General features: G+C 43.9%; 1 protein-coding gene across 2 annotated transcripts in view; it reads left to right on the top strand.

Annotated features, from left to right (window-relative positions):
- Positions 1-3,060: 3,060 nt before the first annotated feature.
- The window catches only part of Usf3 (upstream transcription factor family member 3), a 72,697-nt gene continuing 66,258 nt past the window's right edge, over positions 3,061-9,499 (top strand). For both annotated transcript variants that reach the window (XM_004835705.3, XM_004835704.3), the window contains exon 1: positions 3,061-3,338. The gene's annotated coding sequence lies outside the window, so the exon portion shown is untranslated. The remainder of the gene's footprint in view (positions 3,339-9,499) is intronic.

The following is a 9,499-nucleotide window of genomic DNA, read 5'->3' as shown; positions in this document are numbered from 1 at the left end:
ATACACAGAGACCAGTGTCACTTGGCCAGTATGTTTTATCACCAGAAGTACTGGAAGCACATGCCACCTGGCCTGAGAATAGAACCATATGGTTATCTGTCGTCACTCATGTCTAGTGCAGTAAGCCAATGTTGAATGGGTGAAGCTAATGCAATGATCTCAGGTTGGGATTTGGACTTTGGTTAGGAAATAAGGATGAAATTAAAAACCTAGTGCCAGCCACACACCTGTAATCCTGGCATTCAGTGAAACTGAGGCAGGAGGATCAAAAGTTCATGCCCAGCCTGGGCAATTTAATGACTTAGGGAAACCCTGCCTTAAAAAAAAAAAAAATCAAAATTAAAAAAATCAAACAGGGATATCTCAGTGGGAAGGCAGTGGGTTCAGTCCCAGTAATACACACATACACACACAAACACACACACACATTAATATTCTATATTTTATCAAACAGAAGTTCCTCTTAACCAGGGTAGCCAGGTTAGCCAGGTGTGGTAATGCACGCCTGTAATTCCAGAACTCAGGAGGCTTAGGCAGGGGGATTCCCCTGAGTTTGAGGCCAGCCAGTTTGAGACCACACAGTGAGTTCCAGGCCAGCCTGAACTACACAGTGAGACCCTGTCTCAAAAAACAAAACAAAACAAAAACAGAAGAGAAGTTGCTCTTATTTTCCATTTCAGAGTGGTATTAATATGTTTTTTTTTTTTTTTTTTTTGGTACCGGAGATCGAACTTGGGTCCTTGCGCTTGCATGGCAGGTGGCAGAACCACTGAGCTAAATCCCCGGCCCTTAATGTGTATTTTTAATGGTAATTTAAATTTTAAAAAACTCTTAAATTCTGTTTTCTAAATCAACACTATTTTTACTTTAGAATTGATGCATTGTAGTTTTGGAAATCTTGCACACTCTAGATGTGATATTTGCCAACCACAAACCTTATATTCTTACCACCATGGAGATTATTTCTTACAACTGGATATATTAATATTATATAATTCATGGTTTTATTAGCATTACTAGTATGGCTCTGAATCATAGGGTCTTTCTTCTCTGCACCTTGAATTTGGAAGTGCCAAGTCCATTCAAAGGCTAATTAGAGCTTCATATGCCTAGATGGAAGCTAACATTGCCAGACTATTTATCAGTGCCATCGTTTTAAAGCAACATTAAAGGCCTGTTTCATCACTGATTTTCAAACTGCTGCACAGCATAAAATGGGATTACTGTTTACCTATCAATGATAGCGAACCTTTTAGAGCTTTCAATGATAAAAAAACAGCCAGCTGCGGCACCTGTGCCATAGGTTTGCCACCACTGAATCCTCTTTCTTAATGCAAGGTCTGCTTCTTTTGTATACTGGCTTAAGTAATTCCCATTATGCTACACACTGTGTGCAACTTCTGGACGTTACTTGGTCTGGTCCGCAGACATTTTCTGGGACATTACCAAATGTGACTGTGGAAGGACTTGGAAATCTTTCAACACTGATTAGTGGAAGACACTTGTTTTAAGATGGGAGGGATTATTAAATATTAAGTGACCCTAGGAAAAAGGGAATTATTGATAAGGGAGAGATTACTCCCAACCTGCTAGATGTCAGATGTGCCAAGTTCGTGGCCTCTGAAATCCAAGGAACAAAGGAGGTTGAGAGTAGGAAAGGTTTATTGAGATAGCTCCTGAGAGACAGGAAGGGTCCCGAAAGTGTGTTACCACCGAGGCCCTTTGTCAAGGGTAATTTATACAGCAGTCACAATGTGGTTACAACGTGGGTCAAACTATCATCAACCTATAGAACTGCAAGTATAGCTGCTTAGCTAATATTGAGCCAATAGGATAACGAGTCACAAGGTATACGGCAAGGGTATATGGCTAGCATCATTAACCTTGGCTTACCTATGACTTCTAAAATGGAGACATTTTTGGGACAGGATGGGTCCAGATGTTCTGATAACCCACCTGGGTATCTGATGCATAGCTGGATTTAATGGACTAGGTGATGCTGATTACAATATAACCTTAAGTTATTGTTTAGTCCTCAGGGAGGGATGCAGGTCTAGCCACTGCATCTTTACCTTGGGCCTGGACTTGCGCCTCCAACCGCAATTCTGACGTCTTTGTTTCTGCTGACTTGAGAGTCCAGTCCCTCTCTGACTGTATATTTATTTCTATCTAACTTAGCTGCCTATAATATTATGAGCACGATTCTAGGACTCCAAACCCACCTCTAAGTTGGGGCCCTTCAGGTCTCCATTCCATGACCCAGGGCCCTACACCTCCCAGACGCTGGTCTGGAAAGCTTGGTGTTCCAAACTCCACCCCCCAAAGACCCATAGTCCCTTCCCTCGGCTGGGAGGCCCCCAGGGCATTTCCTCTCCAGTTCGTAGGAATCTGAGCAAAAAAGAACATCAGGAGACTGCAGCCTACGAATTCGACCAGCCTCAAGTTGACGAACAATCTTCCACTGAAAGAGAAGTCAGAGACGTGTGGATGCTCTCCTTTCTTCCTTGCCTCTTCTTACCAGGCATCCTCCCGCATTTCTGCCCTTTAGGCTAAGAGAAGCTTCCTAATCATTCCTAAAGCCTTCTGTGCCCTCTTCCTCTTCACTTTTTCCACTTCCAAACTCCCATTGCAAGACGTGGAAAGCGGAAAAGACAGCAGGATACCAAGAAGTTTCTTAAAACATCTTTTCTAGGCTCTCAAGCCTTCCCCTTTAAGGAACCAGGCCCACCTCTTTCCCACTCACCTACTGGCTTTCCTTCCTGCCCGTCACTCTACCTTTAAGAATATTTCCTGTTCCTTCAACCCAACCATGTACACCTCCGCCCCCTGGTCTTCCTCATTGGGCCGCCAGAGGCCCTTTCACTCCTCAGCTTTCCCTCCCTCTTCTCCCGCCCTCTAGCCTGGCGCAATGGCGTCCAGGCTTCTGATTGGCTATAATGGCAGGCTCCCTGGCGTCGGATTGGCAGGCTGAGTGGCAGGGGCCGGAGCGCGACGCACTCAGGGTAGGCTGTCCGCGTGCTAAGCGGCGGCCGCGGGAGGGGCGGGGCGGGGGGAGGGGGGCTGGGAAAGTTGAGGCCGCGCTGCCGCCGGGTCTCCGGCCTTGAGGGCTCGGGCTCGCAACGGCGGCGGCGGCGGCCGCAGGAAGAGGCAGCGGGGGCGGGGGGAGAGGAGGGCTTGGGCCCACGCTCCCCCAGCCCCGGAGGAGCAGGCGGCGGCCGCGGACCGAGGGATTCGCCGGGGCAGTCAGACATCCCTGCCTTCCCCGCCTGGGATCATGACCCAGGCGGGGATCGCCGTCGCCGCCGCCACCAGCGCGGCCGAGACCGCGCAGCCGGCGGGTGAGTGACTGCGGGAGGGGGCGGCTGACAGCCAGGCGGGGGGCGGGGGCCGAGGCTGCGGGGGCGGCTCCGGAGGGCGGCCCCGGGCTCAGCTCCACCCACCCCCCCCTGCTCCCGGAGGCGGGGGCTGAGCCGAGGTGCCTCCTTCCTGGGGACCCCTGAGTGCAGAGTCAGGCCCCCTGCGAGTGCTGGCGGGGCGCAGAGGTCTCTTCCCTCCGCCTCCCGCGCCTCCTGCTGTCGGCCGTGGGGGGCTCACCCAGCATCCCGGCCCCAGATTGCGCGAGGGGCGACAGAGGCCCCACGCGGTCCTGGGTGCATAAAGAGCGGGGCAGCTGGGTTCACACGCGAGGCTTTGCCTGCCTCCTTCACCTTCTGCCTCCTTCATCTGCTCTTCTTCCCTTGCTCTCTGACTTTCCTTCAGATCCCCTTGTCGAACTCCTGTGGCTGGCGTTTTTAGCTCTGTCTTCGGTGTCGGAGAGTTGGGCTGTGTTTTCTTTTGAGAAGCCCGTCTTTTGCTTTGTGAATAGGAGAGGTGCAAGCGAGTGGGCAACTCTTAAAATTTACTTCCATCTTTCCCGAAGAAACATGAGGTTTCTGGGCTTTTGTTCAGGTTTAACAGTTTGATTATTGAGTTCTCCCTTGCTCTCTTTTCCACCCCACTTGTTAACGTCGGGATATGGGCTTTGAGTTTATTAACTGTATTTGGAAATAAGATCCTGCATAAACCTAAGTGCCAAGTCATAATCTTTGGATAACATTCAACTATTAAGTAAAATACAGTGAATTAAGACCACACCAAGCAAGACAGTTGTGGCAAACTTTACAGTCCAAGAAGACGGTTGCTTACTTATGAACAGTGTACGCATTTCTTTTTTTTTTTTTGGTACCGGGGATCGAACTTGGGACCTTGCTCTTGCGAGGCAGGCGCCGGAAGCACTGAGCTAAATCCCCGGCCCGAGTGTACACATTTCTTGAGTTAATCTTCTGGTGAATAATGGATCCTGAAGTATATTTCCACATTGGCTTTAGGCGAACAGACCTGCTTTTTGAAGGATCAACAGGCTATTATACTCTGAATCACTTTGATGACTTTTTCCTTTTGCACAGGACTTACGTTTAATGTAGTTCAGAGTTGCTGTATGGGATATACGTGTTCCCCCTTATTTGAAAGTGTATGTTACAAAATAAAGAAGGTTGCGCTAAATTACATTAAAAAACCAAGAGTAGAAAGTTTCCAGGTAGTACAAGAATGCATAATCTCACATTTTGCTCTAGAGTTAGCAATATGACTTTTTTATTTACATTGGTATTAGGTAGTTCAGGTATTTAAGAGAAGTTTTGAATGCAGCCTAGAACATTCCTCAGTTCGAAAGCACTGCATTGAAGGGATGCAAAGACAATTTAGGATTGAAATAGTTATTTTCTAGGTTAGCTGTCTGTGGAACATCACAGAGGTAAAATTTTTCTTTTCTTTTTTTTTTGATGCTCTGAATCGAACTCGACCTTGTGCTTGCAAGGCAGGCGGTGGAACCACTGAGCTAAATCCCCAGCCCTTGAAATTCTAAAGTTGCAGACTGTATAGTCAGTGAGTCAATTATGAAGAGAAATTAATGAGTTATTTTTCTATTTTCAGAGTGTAGCCTGTCAACAAGGAAAAGGAAACAAAACTGAGACTGTTTAAATCAGGTTAGAAGATAAGCTTCAATAGGTAATCACCTCAAAATTGTTGCTTATAAACAGGGTCTTAAATGAAGCTTGGATCTTAACTGTATCTCACCTGTGCTTGTCCAGCCCAGTAGTTCTCAAACTGGACTACTTGTTAGAATTGCTTTCTATGCCTTTAAATGTTAATGCCAAAGCTATTTCCCTCAGAGATTACTTTTGATCTGGGTTGAAGGTTGACCACTGACATATCTTTATTTTTTATTTTTAACAGTACTGGGGATTGCTACATCCCCACTTCGCCCCACTTCTTTTAAGACAATCTCATTAAGTTGCCTAGGCACACTTGCACTTGGATCCTCCTGCCTCAGCCTTCTGTGGTCATAGCCTTTAAAGTTCTCCAGCTGATTCTACTCAGCAGCCAGGACTGAAAACTCTGAGTCTAGAACAGTGTCCAAACTGCTAGGCTTGTGTTTAAGCAAACAGGCCTTTATTATCTCACTTTTCCCTTCACTGCTTCCCACTGGGAATCTTTGTACTCACTCCTGTCCCACAGACACACAGTTTAGATCTCAGCTCTGCTTTTGTTAACAGCAACACATAACAAGCATTTCTCAGGGAATAGACCCTCTCTCTCCTTACTAAGGAGTTTTTGTTTGTTTTCAAACAAGGTCTTGCTATGTAGTTCAGGCTGGACTTGAACTCACTGTGTAGCTCATGCTGGCTTCAAATTTGCATCAATCTTCCTGCTGCAGCCTCCTGAGTGCTAGGATTACAGGCATGTGCCACCAAGTTCAGCCCAACAGTAGTTTTAATTATACTTTACAAAAGCTTTACAAAGCTTTTCCAGACAACTTACTCTAGTACTTTACCTACGTATTAAGACTCCCTTTACACTAAGGGATTGTGTAGTTTTAGCTTCTTCTGTATGTGTGTTTCCTTATGCTTAAACTTAATGACACGTGAAGCCCTGAGTTCGATTCCAGGTACCAAAAATAAATAAATAAACAAACTTAATGGCAAGGTCTGTTTTATTCTTTAACTCTTCAACCAGGGTTTGCTTTAAGTTTGGATTGGTTTGGTTTGGAACCCTCCTGACTCTACTTGCAACCGTGGTTTGTGGTTTGATTCCATTCTTGCTGTTTCTGTGTTAGTAGCTTCCTTGTATCTTAACTAGGATTGAATTCATGTAAGAACGTCATTTTTTTCCATATCTGTTTTTGATTTCTTCAGTAGATTGATCGTTTTCTTTTCTGTGGGTGCTTAACAACTTGTATTTATTTCTGTATTAGCACTTTGCACACTTCCATCAATATATGCTTTTCCACCTTCCCAACCAGACTGAGAATCTCAGGGCCTTTATGCAGAGGGTGTGATTCACATATTCTTAAATACCATTGCAACATGGCAGAGTTAGAACCCCACCAGCATAGGAACTGTGTTCTCTTTATTTTTGCGTTTCCAGGACCTAACATTGCATTTGTCATTAACACAGTAAATGTATGTTAAGTGACTGCCATGTTATATATTATACAAAAATAATTTTGTGTGTGTGGCACTGAAGACTGAACCCAGGGTGTTACACTGAACTACATCCCAGCTATTTTATTTCATTTTATTTTTCATGGTACTGGGGATTAAACCCAGAGCCTTTGTATTAAGCTATATCTGCACCCCTTTTTATTTTTTATTGTGAGACAGGTTTTTGCTAATATGCTAAATTGCCTGGGCTAGGATGGAGCTTGTGATCCTCCTGCCTCAGCCTCATGAGTAGCTCGGATTACAACTCACCCCACCCACCTGAGTCTTGCTGTGAGCCTGTTAGCCATAAAATATTTATAGAACTCTTGCTAAAAGCTGTTAGCTGTCCAATTGGATCATTTTTCTTTTTCTCATTAAATTTTCCATATGGGTACAATTACACTACTTTAGAAGGCCAGATCTTTTAATTAGATCAGTAGGGCATGATAAGTTACTCCTATTAATGTGGTAGTACTGTGTTTTAAATTTAGTTCATCAAGTATTCATTGAATACTTACCATGTACCCAACACCCTTAGGTGCTAAAGAGAATACGGCAGTAGTAAGTTGAGAACTTGGCTCATAAGAACTTTTTAGACTTATTGGGAAGATTGAGAACACACACACTAAGTAATTGAGGGACTCATTTGATGCTAAACAGGCATCCAAAATCTATAATGTAGTGATTAATACTGAAAAATTAGGAAAGACTATATTTTTTCCAAAGGCATTTATTATACCCTTAGTAATTACAGTATTGAGAATACAAATATAAAAGATGTGGTTTCCCTGACTTAGAAGTTTATAGTCTAGTAGGAAAAACTAATTAAGTATATGGAGTATTTTCTTGTTAGGACATTATATCATGATGTTTGGATCTATGAAGAAGGGCATCTAGTCTAACCTAGGGATTAGAGAAAGTTTCAAAGAAGATAATAGGAGTTCCCTATGGGAAAGTTAAAATGGGCATTTCATTCAGAGTAACAAGTGGAGAGGCATGGGAATGAGAGAGGGCTTTCCTTGGTGAAGTAGCTCCAAGTATATTGATATCACTAGAAAGTGGAGTGCTAAAGAGCAAAGACATTGGAGTTGCATAGATGTAGTTTGCAAACTTATTCTTTTTTATTTTTTGGCATCAGGGATTGAACTCGGGACCTTGCACTTGGAGGCAGGTGGCGGGCACCACTGAGCTAAATCCCCGGCTCACAAACTTATTTCTGAAAGGTCTGAGCCTTTGCAGATTGGCCTTTGTAGGGTAGCAATGATCTACTGGTAACTTCGCTGCTAGTCTTAGTACAAAGTGAGCTGAAGATTTCCCTACTTTATGTATATGCTCCTTGTAATTTCTCTTTTGGTCTACTGTGTGGCCACATGAGGAACCCAGAAAGCCTCACATCCCAATAATAAAGCCATTTTTGGGTCCCTTGGTGAAAACATCCTCACATTAGCTACTAATTTCTTAAATTACAGAAGCCACAGAGAGGGAGGCAGAGAAGAAATGTGTGGCTTAACTAGGTATGGTTGTGCATGCCTGTAATCCTAATGCTCTGGGAGACTGAGGCAGAAAGATCACAAGTTTGAGCTCAGCCTGGGCAACTTAGTGAGTGGGCAAGACCCTACGTAAAAAAAAACAAAATCCAAAACAAAACAAATCTGGGTATGTAGCTTAGTGTGAAGGCTCTGGGTTTGACTACCAGCCTCCAACACAAAATAGCTGGGAGTGGTTCTGTAATTCTAGCATTTGGGAGGCTGAGGCAGGAGGATCACCATAGGTTTGAGACCAGCATGGGCTGTATAGTGAGTTCAAGACCAGCCTGAACTACATAGTGAGACCCTGTCTCAAAAAAACAACAAAAAATTGTGGTGTAACCATGAGAGGTACCACTCCTCTCTCTGTGCACCTTTTAGGACCAATTTCTCTTCTTTATAAGCAATAGAAATTGACTTTGGCTAACTTAAGCAGAAAATGGGGATTTGTGGGTGAATACTGAGTAAACTCACAGAAATTAAAGGTAGAATAATGATACCTTGGGAAAGTTAGGAAACAGAAGCTTGTGGGATCATTTTAGTCCATGGGGCCAGTTCAGCCAAGCCAGTTTCCTCCTTGGGCAGGTGCCTGTGCCCGCTGTAGAGATGATCCCATGTCTGAAGCCCCATCAGAACTCAGGAATGGGGCAGAGAAGCTCTACAAAGAAAAGCAGGGTATTATTGCCAGACAGCAATGTATTTCCTATAGATATTCTCTATAGATTCATTGGGTTTGGCATTGTGAAAGTATTTTGGTGAGCATAATGAAAGCAGTTTTTGGAATAAAAATTGGGATACCTGGTTGATGAGTGAATGAGAAGTGAAGAAGAGGAGTCAGTAAATATAAATGGGTTGTTGAAGCCTGAGGGTTGGGAGGAAGAAAGAAAGGGAATACCTAGAGGGAGTTAGAAGATCAGAAAAAAAATCATTTTATCCCTTTATATGGAAAAAAATTGAATAAGGATATATTTCAATATTCTTATTAAATAGGGAAGGAAAGATTAAATAATATATGAGATTAAAAAGATATTACTTAAGTTCATGAAGTAGAGTGATAAGTATAGGAAGAGGGTTTAGTGTTAGGTAGCTATATTGGGGGAGGTTTTGAAGAAGACAGACTTGTACCGGACCTTAAAAGTTTGGTAGGATTTGGGTAAACAGAACAAAGTGGAAAGGTCATTTCCCTGAGAAAATGGCATGAATTTAGCAAAAAAATGAACTGGCTAATGAGCACCAGGAAGAACCCATCTGAACTGGAGGGGAGGGAAGAGCAGATGGCATGGTCAGCTAGTTAACCCGTTCTTCTGTGTGTTGTACTAGGTGGAAGTGGCTAAGACTGGTCCCTAAAGAAGATAAGAGTCATGAAAGCCAGGACCCAGAGTTATTCAGTAGTCAGTGGGAAATGGTACGGGTGTCACGCGCACACACACACACACACACACACACACACAC

Source organism: Heterocephalus glaber, unplaced genomic scaffold, assembly GCF_053883595.1.
Source record: "Heterocephalus glaber isolate CG9 unplaced genomic scaffold, H.glaber_assembly_v1.0 deba00000122, whole genome shotgun sequence".
NCBI lineage: Eukaryota > Metazoa > Chordata > Mammalia > Rodentia > Bathyergidae > Heterocephalus > Heterocephalus glaber.
The sequence above is the reverse complement of the archived record's forward strand: the minus strand, read 5'-3'. Positions and strand labels throughout refer to the sequence as shown.